The 17,909-nt window shown below is 40.4% G+C and overlaps 1 protein-coding gene across 2 annotated transcripts in view; it reads right to left on the bottom strand.

Moving 5' to 3' along the window:
* LOC127630478 (protein kinase C zeta type-like) overlaps window positions 1–17,909 on the bottom strand; it is a 131,919-nt gene that overhangs the window by 92,928 nt on the left and 21,082 nt on the right. Inside the window, exon 1 of one of the 2 annotated variants that reach the window (XM_052108032.1) lies at window positions 16,014–16,044. The exons of the other annotated variant lie outside the window; for it this stretch is intronic. The gene's annotated coding sequence lies outside the window, so the exon portion shown is untranslated. Of the gene's footprint in view, window positions 1–16,013; window positions 16,045–17,909 lie in introns of those variants that run through there. 2 annotated transcript variants of the gene reach the window in all.

Below are 17,909 nucleotides of genomic sequence, written 5' to 3'. Positions count from 1 at the left end.
AGAAGTCCTCCCCAACGCTGGCCAATGGCACGGGTCCTCACCTCCTGGTGGATGGCAGCAGGCTCCTCCACATCCTGGAAGACGCCAGTGGCTCCTCCGCCACTTGGCGGACGGCAGCGGAACTTCCACCACTTGGCGGACGGCAGCGGATCCTCCACCACCTGGTGGACTGCAGCGGCTCCTTTGTCTCCTGGTGGATGGTAGCGGGCTTCTGCGTCTTCTGGCGAACTGCTCCAGTACCACCAGACAAATACCTCCTCGGCGTCGCAACCCTCCATCAGCGGCGAGGGCTCTCCGACAGCACATCCCTCCTCCCTCCCGAGTTTCAGCACCAATGTAACGGGTTCACAAGATGGGCAAGGAGGAGGTGGGAACCGGCTGAGTAGTCAACACAAACATTTAATGATACAAATGAACTTAAGCAAAACATAAAGAGTGCTTTGCAGCAAAACCCCCCAGGCATGCACACACACACAGCTAGTGCATCTCTCTCTCTCTCTCTCTAACTAATATCTCCGGCTCCCCTTTATCCCTCTCCCGCTCATTGGCCAACTCAGCGCCAGGCGCGCACCCTCAAAACACAGCCACGCCCTCCTCCTCGTCACAGTGATATATTATGAATATGACATGTTGTTTCCAAAATTAAATTATTGGCCTTCTTAAGAAAAGTATTCATTTCTAAAGCAAGAGCAAGTTATTAAAATTTTATTTGGAAAAACATACTTTTCTAACCACTAGTGTACTTTTATAATTATAGTGTACTGTACATACAGTATATTAACCTAAAATAAACTTTTTCAATTCAAAATTACTTATATAGCTCTTTTCAAAATAAATAGCTTTCCAAAGAGGTTTTACTTTTTTACCAGACAATCTAGCAGCCCCTTGCATCCCCTGGGGGTCTCTGGATCCCAATCTGAAAACACCTGGATTATTAGACTGCTTAAAACTTACTCATTAGGACCAGTTGTGGTTACTGATAGGCCTATACAGAGGACAATTTTAATGCCATTCATGACATTCCAAGCATCATGTCAAAGACAAACTACCCAGACATCCCTTCACCCATCCCAGATGTCAGAGATGTTCATGACAGCTGGCTCCTTCATGCATGGTGACAGTCATGCAGCACAGTTTGAAAACAGCCAATCAAACCCATCCTCCATTTTCTCGACTTCCCCCCAGAGTACACAGAGCTTCTTATTTCTCTCTCTTAAGCCCCTCGGGATCAGCTCATAAACACAGAGCTTTGTCTGAAAATCCTTCCAACCCAGGATGAATACGAAAATCCTCTGTGTGCAGTTTGCTGTAGAACATCTCTTAAGGACGTTGTGTAGTCAAGGTCAGTGTGAGTATACAGGGATGTTGGACTAATAGATTCATTTAGCAAACTATTCCCATGACAGCCACCTCAATATGAAGGCAAAACCGAATCAATGGCAAATTATGAGAATTTCAATAGATTCACCCGGAGAAAATCATCGCTGCAGTGAAAGGCAGTGATTATTACTGTTTGACCAAACTTGGCAATTTTTTGTTCATGTACTGTATATGAAGGGACATGCAAGGAAATACATGGCAGAGCTATAGGTCAATACTTCCTGTATCTTATGAGTGCAGCTCTGAATAAGGACTCACAGATAGTCACACTAGGATTTGTGTTCCATTCGCTTTCATTAACTTACAAGCGAACAAGGGAGAGGGAGTATGGAATAATCAGTGTAGAATTTTGAAGGACTCAGACCTCCGAATTCATATACGACATTTGACCAATAGATTTTAACAGATATAAACTTCATAGATCTAAACATCGTAGATCATGTAAAGGGGAAAAAAACAAGTGACCAATGTAAATTTCAGACAGATGGGTCCAGTTGTGCTTTTAGAAATCAAATTTTTCACACATTCAAAAGCACATCTTGAGCATTACATTCATCAAAAGCGCTCAATCAGAGCTTTCTCTAGAGTGTAGGTGCATAAAGGCTGCATGGATTACGGGAAACTGGACTAGATTGTATATTTTAACATTTTGAATGTATTACTATTTCTTAGTTTTTTTTTAACATATATTATTTAACTTATTGTTTTTTTCAAAGCAGAAGCCTTGGAGCATTACATCATTTCCTGTTGTGCATATGCATTGCTTTTGTTAATTTTGTATGTAATTCAAATGTGACGGCTCCTCTAGTGCTAAACCATTCTTCCAGTTGGAAGAAATGTTACTAAAATTACTAGAGATATCCAGGTTGTAATGCTAGGTTAAAATAGGTTTTGATAAGTGACCTGATGGCGAAACTAATATCTGAGCTTAATCTCTGACCCTGATGACCTCATCAGCACCACGTAAACACTCGGGAATGACAGATGCTATACATCAGCAGTCAGCAACAACATTCATGTGGCACGCATACAGTGTACATGCTGTGATCATTAGAGATCCTCAACCTACGCTGCTAATACAGAAACACCTTTATAGAATGAGACCACACAGCTCTTTATAAAGTGTGGGCCTCTTAATGTATTCACCTGTCTCATATAATCTTTATTACGTTTAAACGAGCACTAGCAGGTTCCTTGTTTGTCAGCATTGTGCACGTAATCCATATTATCCATGTTCGCATGACAGAACATACATTTCTATCTACTTAGTTTGTTTATGCATTAGAGGGCTGTTTACACTGATTATGCTTTTGCGCCCATCTGCGGAAAAGGAGCAAAAAAGGAGCAAAAAATTTTTTTAGATGCTATCTCTGATTAAAATAATTTTAATTTTTAAAAACATGCCTTGAGACACCTGCGTTCTGTTCTGCTGTGTTCTTTTCATTACATCTAAGTTTTTTATTTTTTTGCAAGAATGCACTTGGTCTAAACAGCCACTTAATCTGTGGTAGTTACTTTTTTAATTTCCTAATGATTGTTAATTAATCATTTTGAAATGTTAAGTGTGTTTGCTGATTAGTAGGGAAAAACATAACTAAAACATCTTTATAATCCTAAGAGTTCAATTCTATAACTAATACAAATAATGCAACCAATAGATTTGTATTTGTGTAAAAGCTAGAGAATTGTAATAAAATCCAATAAACTCCAGAAACAAAGTCAAAAGATGGAATCAAATGGGCAAATATGGGATTAAATAATAATGCTTTCTCCAAAAAGGAGGTCAGTAGGACTTTCTAGACAGACAAGTGTTAAATAATAAATGAATGAATAAATAAAAGCTAAATCCACTAAGAGCCACTTTCACATCAGGTTGAGCAGGCTCCATCAGAAAGCTTATTGGATAAGAGGTGCCACAGGGAGAAACACTATTGGCTGTAGGGTTATGAAGTGTGTTGCCTGTGTTTGGAGGAAAGAGCCTAATTTTTACTATACTGAACAAATCATAAATACACTCAGTTGATTGGAAATAAAGTGCATAACCACATTAATGAAAGCCACAGTGAGATATTTTCTTGGAATTAGATTACAAATCCAAACCATTGTGTCAAATGACAAAAACGACAAACATCTTTGTAAAAAGAGATATAGTGATTAATAACCTTTGTATAGATGAGCAGTTCTCTGCAGATTCGACAAGCTCACCATTATTTTTCAATATCATAACCTCTAAAGTCTGGAATTTTATGTGTAGGATACATTAGCAGGCAGTGGCTAGGAAGTTTCTCTTCTGAATGCATTGCACTGACGGTTCCTGGAGAATTTAGACTGTGTGGGATGCTGAAGGGAGTGCAGCTGATGACAACATGGACCAAAAAATACCTGAGTCATCATAATCATGGCATTCGCTAATTACAGCGAGATACGCATCACTACAGACATTGAATAATCATGCTTAAGTCAGCTAATCTGTGGCATTTTCATTATCTGATGAGGGAATTGCTTTCGAGAAAACATCCAATTTTTCACATTTTCCTTAACAACAGAGAAGTGGCACATACAAACAGTTCTTTCACAATTTCAGAAATCAGAATTTATTTTACAATTTTACAAATTTATATTTGAAGCCAAAAAATGATCTCTAATATTCTGGGTAGGCCTGGGTCTAATTTGGGTGGGTTTACACCACTGCTTACTGTACAAGGATTAAGACACACTCTGAGACTTCCCAACACTTTCCTTTAATAAACAATCTAACCCAAATGTTTGATATAGACTAATCACAATTCACTATTCAAATACTGTAACAACAATTTAATGGGAGATAATAAAACTTCTCAATTTCTTTTCTTACGTTAATTAAAACCCAAAATACCTTGCAAGCACTGTAATTATTAAAATGAATAACTAATACATGGAAACAAGCCTCATTCGAGCTTTGGGTTGAGAAGAGCCACAGGCAGTTAACTGAACATGAGTGAAGATGAGTGTTAAGATACCTCAAAGCTGAGCACCAACGCAAATGTGAAGTGGGTGGAAGTGAAGTCACCTCTTTCTCTGGTGGGTGGAGGAGACAGAAGTGGCAACAACACTTAATGATCTATATTGTCAAGAGACATCTACAATATCCAACATCCAGTTCCAAAAATTCGGAAAAATGCATTCTATCCCCACCATCCCCATACACCTCTACCCTCTGAAAAATCGAACACATTACGAACCACCCAATGACTGCGTTTTGAGCCACACATAAGTGGATCACAAATGTTTAGGTAACATTTTATTTTAATTCCAAAGGAGAAAAAGTTTCAAAATTTTTGAAGCTATTTTAGTCCACTTCCTCCAACATAATAAGCCACAGTGTTCCTAAAACTAACCTCAGAGTTATCCAATATTTATTTAGGACATTTTATATCATAATCACAGCTCTCTGCATTTGCTTAACCAACACTAGTGTGTGCTGGGAGAATTGTGTCATCCTTTTAGCAATAAGGCCTGGTACTAAGGGTGACCCCTTCAGAATTATTCCCTTAAAATGATGTATGTCCTTGAGAGTAAATGGGGTTTGGTAAATAACGTTTTGGTAAACAAATGATGATGACTCATCCAAACATCTAAGCAAATAAAAAGCACTAAGATAATACAGCCGTGTTATTGCCAAAGATTTATTTTTCCTTTCTCTTTAATGCACACACATACACACGGATACACACATTTCTGCATTAGTCTCTGACTCAAGCCACTTATAAAGAATCGCATTTGGGTGATGTACAAATGAAGAAGTATTTCTCTAAAAGTTTAGCGCAAAAAAAATTACGAGACAGGATGTATCCCAAAACATATGCCAGGTCTATTTTAACTCTTTATACAGGTAAAATATTGTACCTTTAGTATCTGCAAGAAATACAAAAAAAAAAACAAAAAACAGCTACAACGTAGGCTTGTCGTAGCTTGTTTAAGGTTGTCTTAGTTGGTCTATGATGGTGGGGGGGTCCAAAGTGTACAAAACCAGCCTGACCAGTATTGGAGAACAGCTAGGACCAGAAATCCAGTTTAGGCTGGTTTTAGCTGCTTTTTTCAGCATGGATTGCTTTTGGTAAATCATAAGTGTACCACTTTACACAAAACATATTGTTAAATAAATAGTATTTGAACGCCATAGTTTGGGCCCTGTTAATTATTTTTATTCATATTTAAAATATTATCAAAATTAATATTTAAAATTAATATTAGTATTGTACCAAGTTTTAAGGTTACCTGTGTAATTTACAGTTCCATGTTGGTTAGGATGCTTCCTTAAATAATAGTTTGGGTTCAATAAAAGTTAAGCTCAATCGACACTTGTGTGCAACACCAGCCTCGCATTCCTGTGAGGGGCGGCGCATATACTTAAGGAAAAGAGACAGCGGCAGATGGGAGAGAGAGACGTGGGAAGCTGTCTGTAGGTATCTGCGAGTAAGTGTGGTGTTGCTGAAAAGCGGCTGTAACAAGGTAAAAGGGAAAGGAGGAGGCGAGAACCAGACGAAGCATCAAAATAATGTTTAGTGATAAATTAAAACACAAAGACAAAATATAAACACATGCAGGGAAGCTGCCTGTAGTTCTCTCTCTCCTGAACTGCCGGATCCGGTCGCCTTTATCCCTCTCGGGCTTGATCAGCCTGATTGTGCAGCAGCCTTATTGTGTGCGACTGAAAAGTGCAACAATAAATGTCTACGTGTTTTCATTATTTCATTATACACTGTTGTACAGGCAAAATGAATGAAAGGTTATTATGCCTTTTGAATTAAATAAATAAATAAAATTATTTGATGTTTTGCAGATTATTATGATGAGGTTTACATAGAGACATTAAAAACTGCATCGTCACACTCTCAGTTAAGTAAGAAGCAGATTTGTGATTATCATCTCTTCAATACAACACACAGCAACAATTGAATGATCTACTTACTCATTTACTTTAAATGCTGAAGTTAGAAAATTATCAGATATTGGCATATTATTCTGCTGTACATCCTGTATATTTTGGCCATCAAGAAGCTGCTGCCTGTTTAGCTATCGAGAACACATCAACACCTGGTGTCTCTCACTCTGACAGTTGTCTGCTCAGCTTGGAAAACAAGGGAGGGAGGGGAACAACAGAAAAAGAAGGGTAAGCACAGAATGTGAGGGCTGTAGAACCTTAGAGTAAAACAGAATGCCACTTTTTTCCCCACAGTAAGACAATTTTCCCACTGTCTTTATCACATTTCTTCATATTAGCTTCTCTAAAAACTGTGTTTGTATTGTAAAGTTTTGATGTCAATGTCAATCAGTCACGAGACACGTGAGAATCGATGATTATATTGAAAAGCCGGTTCTCGCCTCCTCCTTTCCATTGATCCTTTACACTGGTGCCGAAACCCGGGAAGGAGGAGGGACACGCCGTAGTAGAGTTCTCGCCACTACCGGCCACCCCAACGGAGCAGCCGCGGCCATCTGTCGGGGGACGAGGAGCCCTGCCGCCTGAAAGAAGGGGCTCCTAACCGACCGCCAGGAGCGGTCAGGGCCGCTGCCAGGAGCACAGGAGTCGCCTACCGGCCGCTGAAACACACCGGGGTTTAAGACCGCCGACCGCGAGCGGGGAGGGGCTCGCTGCCGACCGCCTGGAGCGGGAGAACCGCTGCCAGGGGCGGAGGAGACCGGCAGGGCATTCCGTCCGCCAGGGGCTGGAGGTCTGCCTTTTTTGGGGGGGTACTACACTGTTACAGGAAGTACCCCCCCAGTTGAATTATTTCTGTTTCCCTCCCCCGTCCAGGTAGACGGGGATGACCTGCCAGCAGGGGGGCACGCCCTCCCCCAGGGAAAGAGGGGGGGGTGTACGTCATGCTGGGGGCTCTCCAACCTGAGAGAACAAGGGAGGAATGTGGCAGGGCGGAGGGCGGGGCCGGGTAGTGATCCTACACAATCGGTCCCGTATTAGGCTAGTCAAGTCTCCCAAGAGGTATAAAGGTCGACTGCAGAGGATCGTAAGGGAGAGAGAGATTGTTAACGGACATGTCCGTCGTGTGTGTTTATGTTGTCTTTTAAGTTTACCATTAAACTATTATTTATATTGAAAAGCCGGATCTCGCCTCCTCCTTTCCATTGATCCTTTACAACGATGTACAACCATTCTACAAAATGTAACAGATCATAGTACATTCTGATCAACACAATGCTGGAATGAACATAAACACTAAGGTTGCACAGAAACTGCATGCTAATGAGGGTGCTACTTCAGAACAGGATAATTAAGCTTATTAGAGTAATTAATTGGCTACAGCATCCTCTCAGATGGTATAATAAGGTAGGTATGGGGAGATAAATAACAGCATCAAACCAGCTTACTGCTCATCAATCTCTTCAGGTGGTTTTGTGGTCATAGTTAAAATCTGTGGAGCTTTCAAGGACTGCAATTTTGAATGTTTACAGAACAGAAAATCACATTCATCAGGAGAATTTGTGAATAATATCTGACTGTTTATTCTGCTACAAAACCAATCAGATCTAATCATTCAGGAGTGATTTCATCTGCCAGCTGGATGCATCTTCTAATCAGCAAGATATTCATGACACAATTTTACCACAAAAACACAAACATTTCTGTTTCTTTAGAAGTGGATCTTCTCTTGTCTCATAACCAATTTCAGATTGTTTCATCGTCCTATCATTACAAATATATTATTGACCCTCTCTTACAACAGGTGAATAACAGGTGAATGTTTAGCCTCAATAGATAATCAAGTTATTGATTTACTGCCTGAAAAAGGCACATAATGTCTGGCATCTGGCACCATGCAAACATGGGGGTTTATTGTGGATGATGACAATTGCCAGAGAGCTTTCTGATACAAACTAAATTGAACAAGGAAAATTACTGTAGCCTCTGGCTGAAACGCATCCAAATTTAGCTATTTAATAAACAAGGAGAAAACATGGGCCCAAAATGTAGTTTATGATGTTAACAGTTTTATCATCTCAACTGAATATGTTTGTATTCACTTACAGAAGCTTTTTATTTTACATTTTAAAATTGTACATTTTATTTTTACAACCTTGTGGCACAGGTTGTCAAATGTTTCACAAAAGAATAATATATTATACTATATACTATATTAACATTACATTAAAAAAATTTTAACCAGCCTAGGCTGGTTTGCTGGTCTTAGCTGGCCAGTCAGCTGCTCTCCTAGCCTGACCAGATGACAAGTTGGCCTAGAGGAATAAAGTCCTTGGCTTCTCTGACAGTAGATAAAAAGGTCTGGGCATGCCATTATGTGGATAGAACCCTTAGCACTGGAAACCACTTAAGACTTCAGCAAACATTGTTCTGGACCACAAAAGAGGGAGATAGATAGAGAGAGAAGAGACAGAAGGACAGGAGGATACATGGGAAAAGGATGGGGTACTGAGAGAATGAATGCATGTCTGCATGTCTATGTTAAGTTGGATGTCTGAGCATCTAGGCCCAGTGCTTGGGGCACTGCTGGTGCCTGATCTACATTTCAGTCTTCCATTGTGCGAGTCCAGTCACATGACAGAGAGAAAGGGGGTAATTGGAGCTCTTAGTAAACTCAGAAAATGCCATTTATCATCATGGTCAAAGATTCTATGTGTAGATCTGGGTTTTTGTTGTTGTTTATCTGGATTATAGTGATCTTTAAAGTACTCCTTATCCTCAAAATAGCTGAAAAAATCACATCTTAACATGTTTACACCATAAACCTAGACCAAATTGTGTTTAAAGTGACTATTGCTTGAGAGCTTCTGGCAATATGCAAACAGATGAATTAATATAGCACGTCTGATCATATGTTAGTGATACCAACTACAAAGATTTTCGTTGCGTGACAGCTATTTTCCTATTTTTTTACCAACAAGTACAGCTACTTTTTGTCATACTGTATCAGACACACAGTTTTACAACAGAGAGAGCTGAAGTATCTGCTCACTTAGTGGCCATTCACATCAAAAGCATCCTTGCGCTTAAAAAAGCTCTAACAGCATTACAAACACAGGTGTTTCGAGAAGCCTTTTTAACAGCTAAAGCCATTTTCAACCACACAACTTTTAAAAAACTATGCCACTCTTGTGCAAGTTTCCAAAAAAACACTGTGAGAAGGGGCGCAATGGTCAAAAAACATCTGTCTACTGCATGTTTACATAGGAAAGCAATTGAAAACAGAGGCCCCTTAAAATGTCCTCTTTCTCTGAAGTAGTCCAAAATAATATTTGTGAATTGCTTCACTAAGATCATTAATTTTCAATGAACCAAATCAAAAAAAGTTTTACTAATAAATTGTCCAGAGTTGCATGATTCTTTTTGGTATTGAAATATTTTGTTAAATGCTGCTGTGGTGTAGTTAATAGCTTTTTGTATTTGCCATTTGATTATATTTTAACTACTTTAATGCAATAGTTCACCCCAAAATTTATTTCTAGTGAAACACAAAGGTGGAATGTTAGTCTCAGTCATCTTTCACTTCCATTGCATCTGTTTCCCATATGAAAGTGAACAGACAGCAAATTCGCATTACACTTTTTACAGTGTAAGGAATGACTAATCAATGAACAATGAAAATCAAATGTAAGCTTTTAGCGTGGATGGTTAAGCATGGATGGTTTCTCTCTGCGGAGGGCATCTGACGTAATCTAACCAGGCTGGTGGGGGAGTGGAAAGGAGGACGAGAGAACAGCAGCAGCACAGATAATGAACGGAAAAGAGTGACCGGCGTGGGAGAGAGAGAAAACAGAGGAGGAAGAGAAGAGCAAAGAACAGAAAGATCACGAGCTGAGCAGAGCAGAGGACAGGAGGAGGAGGAGGAGGGTGGGGGGGTGGCAGTCAAATGCAGTGGATAAAGCTGAGTTGGTCAGATGGCCAGAGAGGACTGATGGATAGACAAAATGAGGGAGAGAGAGAGAAAGAACAGGAAAGAGCAAGATAGAAGTCAGAAGTCAGTAAATGAGCAAAAAAAAGAGAGAGAGAGAGAGAGAGAGAAAATAATTGTCAGTTCATTACAATCTAATTTTAGAACCATCTGTCTTCCTGAGATGATCCACCATATCTTTTACATCATAATAACCATTACCATGACAATAAACCTTACCCGGCAACAGCCAATATAACAAGCTTGCACCTTTTTACACCTAATCCCTAAAATAGCCACAAAACACAAGAGCAACAGAGCAGACTGAACAGAAAAGAACTCCACTGTTGGAGGAGAAATGTTAAACTGAAAAAACTGTAGAATTTATCATTGATTTGAATCAGTGCTGGTGATAAATCAGTCAGATGTCTTCAAACATCACGTGTAATCAGAAACCAGACATTTGGATTTATTCTTCCATTGCTTGTTTTATGAGGATACATACAGTGGTTCCAAAAATAAACTTAAGCCACACTTAAAATGTCTGAATGTCTTTGCATCAGATACAAAATATCAAACCAAGTGGTATCTGCAAAAATTGCATGAAAATTCTCTCATCATATACTCACCCTCATGCCATACCAGATGTGTTTTCTTTCTTCTGCAGAACACAAACAAAGATTTTTATAAGACTATCTCAGCTCTGTAGGTCCATACAATGCAAGTGAATGGTTGCCAGAACTTTGAAGCTCCAAATAGCACACAAAGGTAGCATAAATGTATTCCATACGACTCCAGTGGTTACATCCATGTCTTCAGAATTTATATGTTAGGTATGGGTGAGAAACAGATCAATATTTAAATCATTATTTACAACAAATCTCCACCTTTGGCCAGCCTCGACCATTATTTGATGATATGCACAATGAATGTGAACTGCCAAAAAACAAAAGAAGAAAGTGGAAGTGGATGGACCAACAGAGTGGATATATTCTTCTAAAAATCTTTTTTTGTGTTCAGCAGAAGAAAGTCATACACATCAGCGATGGCCTATATACTTACATTGCGTAGCAGTTTAAGACAAATAAATGAATACAGTTTCATATTTGAAATGTTTGGCATCTGCAAAAATGTTATTATCTCTTCTAAGAACTGAACCACAGTACAGGGACACTATCACCAATCAAACTGTCAACAAAGTAATACATTACCAATACTCATTCATAACCCTTCATAGATTGTTAGAAGATATTTACATCACACATTATGGGTTATCCTGGGCAGCCGCTAGTGTGCTGCAGTGGCCATATTTAGATTTATTACCAATCAATACTGGAACAGGTGGATCATATGACATTCAAACACAGACACTGCAGTTAAAAAGAATTCAACACAAAATTGTCTAGATCTGCTGCACCGGTTCTGTTCTGGATACTTTATTGGCCTATCTGAAACGCCAAGGTCAAAACAGCCAGTCACTGAATGCACTGTGAATACACATCAGACAAGCCAAACAGAGATCAATGAGGCAGAGATCCCGAAAGGACCCACCATGCATCTGACAGAATGGTCAACCTAGTCTCAGCCTCAGACGGCATGCCCACAGACAGCCTACAGTCAATTCACTGACAGTCTGTTGCATATCGCACACAAAACTAGGAAGCACTTTCTTGATCCGACAAGCTCTAAACTTATTGGCTGACTTTACACAACTTCCAGCAGTAAGGGCACAGAGGGTTTTTTATCAGTCTGACTGGAAACAAAAAGCACTTTTCCACCATCAGGCCAAACACTTCTGAGCATGGTATGGAACAGTTCCAGTACGGAAGGGCACACTTCCGGAACGAAAACCTTTCAGCCCTTTGGTGGAAAAATGCTGTGGTTAAAAGATTGAGCACTTTTGAGAATGAAATAATCACTGGATTTGCCAAAGTTCGCTATTTATCAAATCTTCACAAGTGTTTTGTTAAAGGCTTAGTAGCAAGTAAACTACATTAGATATCCACAAGCATAACTCCACTTTGTTTTCTGAGTTATGTATATTAAATAATCAGTACTTATTACAATTGGAAAGGCAGTATACTGATCACAGAGTCTATTAATCTGGTATAATTTATTTTAGATACAGTAAATCAGACCCTAAATGGAATGTGAACACAAAACTAAACCAACACTGTAGTTGGTTATACTTGGCTAAAATAAGCTGAAATGTGGCCCATACCTTTTTGCTGTTTTATTATAAGGGTCAACCCCGTCAGAACGAGCTGGCAGGTATATTTGATAGAAAACAGACTAAGAAGAAGAGAGGCATTTCCAACAATTGTCATATGACAACAGTGTCAGGGCTTTTGTGTTCCAGGAGGGAAGAGTACAATTCTCCTTTGTTTATTTCCAATAACGTCAGTAACAAACTAATCTGTGAGAGCATTGAATGTGAATCCTTGTGTCTTTCGTTCAGCCAATGCCACAAACACACAAATATTTCTTCCCCCTTCCGATGCAGAGCCTCGTGTCTGGGTGCCTGGCGGCCAAGAGGTGTTGTTATAACAGACATCTCGCTAATTATGTCAGTCAGACTTAAATAATGCATGAGCATCTATTTTAAACACCCTGCTCAGAGAACTGAAAAGAGAAAGGCAGGACAAAATCGTTCATTATGACATAAATACAATACCCCCATTCTCAGTCAACAGTCCAAACTGCACACTGTCTTTCATTAAAGTGACCGCAAACCAGTGGCGATTTCTCAGGACCAGCAAAGCCTTCTCTGCTGGCGTAACATGCCTAATAAATTAATACATATTTTTTCATCCTTTCATTCTCATTGTCCTTTTTGCTTATGTATTTTCAATAACTTTCCACTTTCCTAATTCATCTAAAAACAAATAGCAAAAACAAAAAGTTTATCCAATCAGAATTTATTCCTTGATGCTTACAAGGAAAGTTTAACAATTGTTTCACAAATCGCATACCCTAAGCCATGCTCCTTGTTTCTAAAATGTCAATTGGTATTATTATTTGACTGCCACATAATGTATGATGTCTTATTCATAGTGAAACTGTGTTTTCTTGATGGCATGAATCGCACTGAAGGCCTAGACTTAAAATACACAGGCCGCCACTGCAGCAAACACAGTGCAGAACTCCAATAGTAATAGACTGACATATCGGCCAGGCCGATTAAAGGGATAGTTCACCCAAACATTCATTCACCATTAATTTTCATTGTATATTTTCTCCATACAATGAAAGTGAATAGTTAATGAGGCTAACATTCTGCCAAACATCTGTGTTCCATGAAAGAAATATATACTGGGTTGGAACAACTTGAGGGTGATTTTCATTTATGGGTGAACTGTCCCTTTAAGTGGCCAAAATTGGGACATTTTAAGATGACTGGCATCAGCCGATTAAAATGTCTACTTGGCCTTTTTACAGAACTGTTACTTCCAAGTCTCGGTTCGATGACAATTGGCCATGCCAATGGATAATAAAGTATTTGTATTAATTTTTTTGTTAATTTTATAAATATTGCAAACAGTATTAATATATATTTCAGAAATTTTGTGTACATCCAAAAAAATTTAATTCTGTTATAATTTACTCACACTCATTATGTTCCAAACCCATATGACTTTCTTCCTTCCATGGAACCCAAAAAGATAGAATGTTCCTCAGTCACCATTAACTTGCGTTGTATTGAAAAGAGCAGCGTGAGCATTCTTCAAAATTCCTCTGCTTGTGGTCAATGTAAAAAGTAAGATATATGGGTTGTACCATGTACCAGCATAATACCAGCCATCAAACATGCTGCTATCTAGATACTGTATCGGCATTGGCAATAATAAAATATAAAAAAACCCATTGTTTGAGCACTATCTCAAGTTCCCTTTACAAAAGGCTTCACTACGATGTTGCGCTGCTAAGCACTACGGGGAACAGCTCTTGCTGTGAGCCAAGCTGAAATAATGTGTGAAACACGTCAATGAACATTGACCGGAATTTATAGCCTCGGCTGATGTAATTATTAGATGCACCTGCGGCCAGGCTATAAATGGACACGTCACCAGGTGTCGTCAGATACTCCCTTGGAACTGATCTGGGTAGATTTTACAGGGCAGAAGAGGACCTCTTCGCCTCTGTTGATAGCGCAATGTCTCCTCTACTTCTCCCCGAGTCACCCAGTCCCCCCCCCTCGGGGGTGCTGTTCGTGGTGGCGCATACATGGCACAAATGCGCCTGCATGCGTTTCCTTCTAATAAGTTCAAATTACAGAACCTGCTAACTGCCAGTTTGCTTCAGTTCTGGATTTTCTGTGGAAAGAACAGGCTGGTCCTCTCCGCTCACATTCATCAGTTTTTATGACAAGTTTGTGTTGCGATAGGGTTCTCTTCGCACACATTCATCGAACTTTGTGGGTTAGACGCTTTGCTACTCTGGGCTCTTATGCCCTTGAGTCGACATCTCGGCTCATGCCTGAACAAGTTTGTGATGCGGCAGACTGGTCCTCTCCGCACACATTCATCAAAAAATTAATGGTTTAGATGTTTATGCTACTCCGGGCTCTTATGCCCTTGAGTCGACATCTCAAGCTCATGTCTGAGACCTCTCGCGTTTTTGTGAGTACACTGCACAACCATAGGGGTCCGGACAGCCCCAAGTGCGGCGGCGTGGGTATTGCGTTCCCCGTAGCGCTTAGCAGCGCAAAAGCGCAAACAGTGAAGCCTTTTGTAAAGGGAATGTCTCGGGTTACATGTGTAACCCTTGTTCCCTGAAAAAGGCGGAACGAGATGTTGCGCTGCTTTGCCGCACTGGGACGTCCCAGGACTGCTCTTCAAAAAGGAGTATCTGACGACACCTGGTGACGTGTCCATTTATAGCCTGGCCGCAGGTGCATCTAATAATTACATCAGCCGAGGCTATAAATTCCGGTCAATGTTCATTGACGTGTTTCACACATTATTTCAGCTTGGCTCACAGCAAGAGCTGTTCCCCGTAGCGCTTAGCAGCGCAACATCTCGTTCCGCCTTTTTCAGGGAACAAGGGTTACACATGTAACCCGAGACGATTCTGTCTATTCAAGTCACTAAATCTGAAAAGAAAATACCTTAATATCACACAATCACACAATCACCTGAAGCAAGACCTTGAGATGATACAATACCATTCACATACCGTTTGACTTCTGCGGATGCATTTGGTCTCCAGCACAGAGACAGAGAGAGCATAGCCAGGGAGTGTGTGGATGGTCTTCTGTCTTTGTGTGTTCAATGTGAAAGCTTACTGAAAAGGATGTTAGCTGCTCTCTCTTGAACTCTGACTAAAGCTTGTTAGGTAGGCGATCACACACACACACACACACACACACCTGCCGCACACATCTAAAGACTGCCGCACTTGCAAACAGGTTCCGACCCTGGTAGAAAAACCCGAGTATGGCAAGCAAGATGGGCCATCAAATCACTGCAGGTGATATGAAATTAAAGGATGGAAACAAGAGATCAAAAAGAAGACAACAGCATCAGAGGTACAATGCATCTAGTTTGTTATAATCACAATAATAACACACACGCAGGGATGCATGCAAGCACACATACACACATTATTGCATGCATGCATACACAAGGGCTGGACACACCGTGGATACAGCATACGCTAGCTCAATGTCAATCCCATCTCTGCACAAAGACAGCATCAGCACGAGATGAAATGGACAAACTAATGATATCTGAATGTGGGACTCACCGGTATCTTCTTTTCTGCTCGTTTCAGCACATTTCCCCTGGCAGCCTCCACGACACACCGGCTACATCCCCTCCTCCCTTGCGTTCTCTTCTGCTCACTCAATCTCTCCTCTTCCTTGTGATTTATTTAATTATTTCTCCCCCACCCTCCTTATTCCTCCCTGCGTGCAGTCGTTACAGCTGGCTGTCCTTGTATTGGCTGCTTCCTGGATGGTATCAGGGATGGGGCGGCATGGCTGGAAGTCTTAATTTAGATGGGCAGCACGGACAAAAGAAGGGGGATCCCGCAACATGGACTGATATTTTGCTTTGGTGCCTGGTTCTGCTCTGCACTCTTTGCCTCTCCTCCCTATTATCTCTCTCTCTCTCTCTCTCTCTCTCTCTCTCTCTCATCTCTTGGTCTGGGTGTAGCTGTGTCACTATAGTGCCAACAGCTAACAGCTGAGAGGCTTTGTGGAAAACCTGGAGTGGAATTGGTGACTGGAATGGCTTCTGGGTTTCAGGAGCATCAGGGCAGATGGTGAAAGAGCTCAGTGTCTGGTGACTAGGGAGAGAGAGGGCAGCACTATTTTTTAAAACAATTTGAGAAAAAAAACTGCACTTAATTCTGTATTTGATTTGATTCTGTATTTGATGAATGATTCCACATTATGGCCGGGTCTAAGGGGGTACTGGGAGCATTGTGGATGGCAAAACAACAGAGTAAGCACCCTGGCATGCCCTAGCAACCACCCAGAATACTATTGCAACTGTATTTAAATGCACTTAAAATAACTCAGAACACATTAGCTACCATAGCAACACCCTGGCAACCACACACAACACCCTAGCATCATGATAGTGAATGCTATCAGTGAACCAGTGAACTTTGCATGGGAAAACACACTCAAGTTTCTTGTTATAAGGTGTTTCTTAGTAATTAAATGAATGGTTGACACTGTAAATGAACAAAACACTGCGGTTCACCAGCAATTAACTTTTGTAATGTTTGCAATCTGGAATTGATTTCAAGGGCATTTATTTTCATAAGAATATATCTTTCTATCCATATACTGTAAAACAGATCAAGTTGCCCATTTATGTCTAAGACTTCAATAAATTGAATAAATTCCCAATGTGCACAACTATGACTGTTAATTATAAAATAAAATTAACATCAAATACAAAGCAGATGTAAAAAATACACAACAGAATAGAATGTTATGGAATATATCCAGTGCTACATGTTAAAATGTAAACAAACCATTAAAACACAGGAATTCACCATGATGGCATTTTATATATATGGGGCATCTTTGTCACTTTAATTGACATTTCTAGCTTGACCCCTAGTTAATTTCCCTGCCTTACACAGAAAAACAACAACTTGTAATATCTTGAACAAGATATTAATCTTCACTTTAATGTCAGCATTAAGTTATGTAAAGTATGCGTCACTCTGTCAGTTTGGGTTTTTGACAGGACCGTGGCATTATCGTCCCTTGTGTGTCTTGTGTTTTGTTGTCTGTCTTTGTGTGAGCGCCGGTTTTGGTTGTATTCCCTGCAGTGCGCTCTTCAGACCGGTTTTGATCTGTGTCAGGATACTTGTACTCCATGTCTGTCTGTTATTGATGTGGGTACATTGTGCTTATGTCATCTTGGCAGCATGCACTCTCGTCTGGCTCTCGCGAACACGGGTGCACCTCGCGTCACGCTCGCGTTGCGTGCCTGGGTCGCGAGCTGTCTTCATGTTGTCAGATATTTTCTTCATGTTGTTGCCAGCGCTCCCAGCCACAGAGGCCATTCTCCAGTCGCTGCCAGCACTCCTGGCAACAGAGGTCACTCCCCAGTTGCTGCCAGCGCTCCCACCCACGGAGGACGTGGCGTTTGCCAAATACTTTTTTTGTGAGAATGCGTG

Source organism: Xyrauchen texanus, chromosome 37 (genome assembly GCF_025860055.1).
Source record: "Xyrauchen texanus isolate HMW12.3.18 chromosome 37, RBS_HiC_50CHRs, whole genome shotgun sequence".
NCBI classification, from domain to species: Eukaryota; Metazoa; Chordata; class Actinopteri; order Cypriniformes; family Catostomidae; genus Xyrauchen; species Xyrauchen texanus.
The sequence above is the reverse complement of the archived record's forward strand: the minus strand, read 5'-3'. Positions and strand labels throughout refer to the sequence as shown.